We start from the raw sequence: 6,000 nt of genomic DNA, 5'->3' as shown, positions 1-6,000 counted from the left end.
AGTCAGTAACTTTCAAAGCATTTGTGATGCAGGGCCTGTCCAGGAAAACTCCTTCCTGTGACGTCTTTGATCAAGTTGTTTTAACCCTGTGTGGTTTGAATCAGTACCAGACCTCTACAATCATAAGGTACGCCACCTGCAACCCAAGTACCAATGGCAAATTGTTGAATGATCAGAGGTTTTAAAGCTTTCTTAGAGTGTATAAACATCCTTGAAAGAGGTGTGTGATGTTTCAGATTCCTTCCACCATACTATTTCAGTGTTGTGTTCACTGAGATGCACACACGGTGTTTGTGGCCTTTCATAATATTCTCTTTCATAATATTCTCTTTCTTCAGGTGGGAACTGTCCAGTTGCTAAGAATTTATGAGATAAACATATAGTTCGGAGTAGTGTTTTTGCTGGCCAAGTATAATGTGGAAACTGAGGCCAAAATGCACTTCTTTCCTTTTTCTGACTACAAAGGGAGCCTCAAACGACTGGCTCGTGTGAAAACTAACTCTATAGAGAGGCATTTCTTTTCTGCTGTCTCTCATCCGTCCAGTGTTTGATCCAAAACACTTAGATCCATTTGTTGCTTATCACCATCAATCTCTTGTGCTTCCATGACAATGCTCAGAAGTCCCAAAACCAAATAGAGAAATAAAAGGATAATAGTGTGGAAATGGAGGTGACATGATCCAGTACCACCTTGCATTGGCATACTGCTTTGGGACACTGCTGGAACGGGGGCTTTAGCTAGTCATTCACGTAGCAATGCTACTTTTATTACACTGCTGATTATTTTCAACTCAAAGTACTTCTGTCTAAGCTGACAGTATTTCATGTCAATAAATAAATAAATAAATAAATAAAAAATCAAAGCTTCACTGACTGCAAAGAATCTACAAATGACAGAAAGGGCTGATCCAAGAACACAGAAGTGTAGCAATTTTGGGGTATGGACACCTCCAGGCGCAGCCTGTCCAAGAGCATGACAATACGGCAAGGCACTGCCTGTCCATGCACTCTGGGGATTTCTTTCCCATGAGTTAGTCAGGAGCCGAGTTCTACCGTCAGATACCAGCTCTTTTTTAAGCTATCATTTAGAATACAGCGCCTGCCCACGAGTTACAGGGGGATCTCGGGCCCTTGCTTCGCCAGGGGCGGCCCGGGAGGGCAGCGCGACCAGGCCGCACCCGGCAGCTCTCGCGGGAGAGGCCGACAGGGAGCGGGGGTTGCCAGGGCAATGGCGACTGCGCCCCGGCCCTCTGCTTACAGCCTCCGGGAGGGCCGCGAGTCCTCGCAGCCCACCAGGCACGGGGAGGGGGGCCCAGCACTTTATAACCACCCGCAGTGCTGCAGTGGTGGCTGCGGGAGCTCCTGCGTGGGGCACAGGAGTTCTGTCCCTCCTCCCTTTCGAGTCCATCCTGGCTACTGGCAGTCTCTGTGGCCACAGTTTTTGCCGTGGGCTCCACCAGGCAGTGAGCTTGCCCCCAAAAGACTGTGGCGATCCAAATAGAGAGCCTATTCAGAACCGTGGCTGGACTAGATGATCTTTAAAATCATTTAAATCTGTTTGTAAACATATTTCTGGTGTACATTAGAATCTTTAGATCTGTTTTGTTTTCTGAGGTAAAATCCTTCCCCCTTCCTTACACTGTCATCAGTTTTTAGACATGAAAATTGCATTTAGGTCTAATGTAGAGCTCAATTTTTCACTCATTTTGTATTTTTGGCCAATAAATTTGGAATGGCTGTGGAGAATTAAAACACATGCAAATAACCTGGGATTGGGCTGAAGTCCTCTTAGGTGCAGAAATTGGTCCTCATTTATCATCAAAGTAGAACTGACTGAAAATGAGGACTTCCAACTTGGGGTTGGAAAACAAAATTTCAGGTGTTTGGACTCACAAAGTCCATCTATTACCTCAAAATGAATGTGAATTGCACTATTCAGAAAAGCAAGACAGACTGAATTGCTCTCTACATTCACGTTATTCTCAGCACACGCTGCAATTTTGGAAAGCTGAGCTAATGGCACTTCCTGCGCCATCAGTGAAGGTGCATTCTGCTGTCTTGCACAAAAGGTCAGCAAAAGAAATATGCCATTAACTTAGATGGTTGAATGAATTAAGCTATCTCTCGAGATGTCCAAACATTTGGAGATCTTTAAAATAACAACATATTTAAAGCATGTTACGTTCTGTACTTCAGATCTTTAGAACAACACAATTTTATTTTATGCTGTGCCATGCAATCTGTCAAGCCAAAGGCTTTCTTTCTGACATATTGTTTGCACATTGTGGTTTATTTCAGTATACTATACAGTTAAGGTTGAGGGGAAAAATCTAAAATATTCTTGGTTTCCTACTCCTCCCGCTACAAAAATCTCAGAGTAAGTTGTCAAAAAGTGAAAGTTGGGAGGTCTGCATAATTTAAAGAAGTCAATTTTAAAGTGTTCTTAATTAGGAGATGTGCATGTTTTGTCAGCAGTAGCTGGTGCAGTTTGGATAATAGCAGGCAGTTTTGACACAATCTGTACAGTTTTGCTATAATTAGAGACAGACACACAGAACATCCTTCAGAGCAGAAAATGATTGGTAAATTACATGATTTCCTGACAGGTTTTAAAGATCTCATGCTGTCCTCTGTCAACATTTATTCTGTCACATAACACATAACCTCATTGTAAAGTCTGTAAGAGCAACACATGCCTGAAAATGACCCTCCAATGCATTCCTTCAGGACAGCATATATCGTGACCAAGTCCACCATCTTTTTTGAGTAAGGAAACTGTTAAAATAATAAATTTAGGCAGAAGCACAAAGACACATTGCTAAGCCACTTGGATAAGAACTGGCTTCTGGTTTGGGATCAAAACCAAGTGAGACTGAGGGTTGACTGGAATTTAAAATAGTTTGAACAGATGTAAGGATTTGTAGCAAATCAATCAGTTTATTGAGTTCGTGACTCCAGTATGGAGTTCCTGTCTGCAGTGGAAAAGACATGTATATGTTACATTAGACTGCCCTTTTCTAAGAAAAGAGAGGAGCAAATGTCCTGAGCATGGACACTCTTCGTCCCTGGCTTGGTGTCACACTGCAGATGTATGCATGTTTAACAGGACCTATCCTTTCTCTGTAAGGATCTAATTGCCGTGTCTGGGTGTCCCCTTTTGCATGTGCCAATGCAACACCCCACAGCTGTGTCAGTGTGGGCATTGCTTGAACATCCATTGATACTTTTCAGGAAAATCAGCAGGGTGGAAGCGAACTTCCCATTGGCAGCTGCAGCCGCAAATTAATACAAATGGGTCACAAGTGAATCCAAAATATTTGGCTCATGACTTCTTCCACTGTCTATAAAACCTCTTCAGATCTCCAGCCCAGTTATTCTAAGATCATCACATGCTGCAGCACTCATCGGTCGGTTTAATTGTCTCTTCACTCAGGACAGCTTTTGGACGATCATGAGGGCAGCACCCTGTAGCTGTTAACATTTTCTGCTCATTAAGTGAAAGAGAAAAGAATTAAACTCCTTTTCTGTATTTGGCGGCCAGTCACTCTATTGCTATCCTCATTTGAGCATATTTTGTTGAAAGGTTCTCTTATCATTGCACAAGGTCACACATATACTAAAGTTATTCTGTTTGTGCACAAAGAATTAAAAACTCTGCCCTCAACTATTCCACATGCTTCTTGCGAATGTTACTATTTATTACTTATTTTGTATTTGAACTAAAAAGTTTAACTTTTATACAAAGATCTGTCTTTCTCTTTTCTATCCTGTGAAGCCTTTTCTACACAAGCCTTTCATATAGTTCAAAAAAATTCATAAGTTACAACTTATAAAATAAAGTGATTTATAAATTTTTGTTTAAGAAGTTGGGTGAACTTTCTTAGAAATAGATAAAAAATAAAATCAACACAGGCTGCATTTCCATTCCAAAAGAATGTCCAAATTTAAAAACAAGTCAAAACGTGTCTTAATCTCCATTTGCTTCTACTGTGGTCAAAGTAGGCAATATTGTGTGAAGTGAGGGTTTTCCTTATCATGGCACAGTGTACATTTAGTATTGTCACTTCATTTCTTTTATTTCATATTTGAAACAGAGCCTTCAGAAATGGGCATTTGGAGCAGACTGCAGGCTATTGAGCTATTGAAAATTCTTTAAAACTTCAGGGTGTCTTCCAGCATATAAATTCTGACCTGTTAAAAAGTGACACAAGACTGTTTTTCCTATTTTTCTGGTATTATACACTATGCAGGTTGAAAAAGCTGTAGTCTTCTAATCCTTTTCCTGAGCAGGAATGTGAAACAAACACCTTCACCGCAGTCAACTTAAGGGTATGGATTTGAAAGAAAAAATGAAGTATATGTGAAGAAAAACATAAAATCTCTGAGACATGGGTATGAACTTCCTCATCTAGGCAACGTGAGGATTCGTTTTCTATTTCCTTGAAGTTCCTGTAGCAATATTGAAATAAACATATTTTACACATAAATCTATGAGATTTTAAAGTTACCAGATGGGAATTTGGCTCAAGGATGAAAACAGAGGTCTTTTAATAAATACTTTTCAGGGCAATTATACTCACTGACCTAACTTTTCATAAGCCATTTTCTCTGTTTTATTACTTACTCTGTTACCAAAGACTTTTTTTTTTTTTTTTTTTTCTTCTCCTTTCAGGACTGTCACTACCTAACCAGTGACAATGTAATTCTGACACTGTCTGCTGAAAAACAGCTGGTGAAAAGGAGGTCATGTACCACATCTACAATTTTTCCAGAAGAACTCAGTTCTATTGCTTCTGCTCACATTTTGGGAAGAATCAAGAAAGCTAGAAGGTTGATGTGAAGAAGATTAATATTGATTTCATAACTTACACTTCTCAGTTCAAAGGCAATTAAGACCTGAATACCTTCATTCCACAGAACAGATAAAGCCTTTTCCATATCTGCTTTGACTCATCTGTACTCTTTTATTCCCAGAAGCCAGAATTATTTTTTCATGCTGCTTCTCTCAGCTTTAACTGCTTCAATGCTCTGTGGGGATTTTTGAAATTCATCACAGAGTGATAAGTTACTCTGGCAAACCAACAAGGAAAATGATGCAGTTTCCATTTCCACCTTCATATTTCCAAATCTAAATCCAGATGCCTAAAATTGGAAAATGGTCTCTCTCTTTTTTTTTTTTTTTTTCCTTTTATCTTCCTCTCTCTATTGAATACTCCTCTAGAAGGTAAGGTAATTAGCTCATCCAAGATCTAAGTTTCTGGAGATGCCTGACTTCCTCCAGTAATGTGAATTAGGTTCACATGTACCTTTCAGTTCGGTGCATAAGTATGGGCAGCAGTTGTAGACTCTGACTCCTTTTGTTACAAACCTCAGTAAAGAAACTTACTCTGGCTTGACAGAATGGAGTTAGGTGATTGCTGGGATGTCCATATAGATATATACTTCTGTGCACTCATTTCAGCCAGAGGGCTGAAGAAACTCCCACTTTATCCATATTTTCAGCTCTTTTATGCCAAAATTGCATAATACTCAGTTCCTGAAAAAGAGACTTGCTTTCTGCTGATGCTTTGGTTAGCTAGTTTTCAAAGTTGCGCTATTTACTGAGTGCAGAACATGGGTTTGTAGCCCACCAGAAGTTTGCGAGGCTGTAGGCTTTACTGCAGATAGTTCAGCCCAAGGCCTGCAGCTAGGTAGAATGAACATTGACAATTGCCTTTGAATCCATACCAAGACCTTATTGTCTATAACAGGCTGTGAAGTACAGCACCAGGTACAATAATATGAACTTTTTCAGTGGAGTGGTAAAGACACCACAACTAGCAGACAATTTTACCCAAACCCATCATCATCTAGTTTCATGGTGTTGGTATCAAAGACAGTAGCTTTTAGAGTTCTGTGGTATTAGAGATAAATATAAAAATAAAACATTTAAAAACAGCATATTTTTAGCAGGAGATTGGTAAGACTGCATGGAAACTGCAATGAAGATCAAAAAACTCA

The sequence above is a fragment of the Anser anser genome, assembly GCF_964211835.1.
Source record: "Anser anser genome assembly, chromosome: 4".
NCBI lineage: Eukaryota > Metazoa > Chordata > Aves > Anseriformes > Anatidae > Anser > Anser anser.
This window is presented reverse-complemented; position numbering follows the sequence as displayed.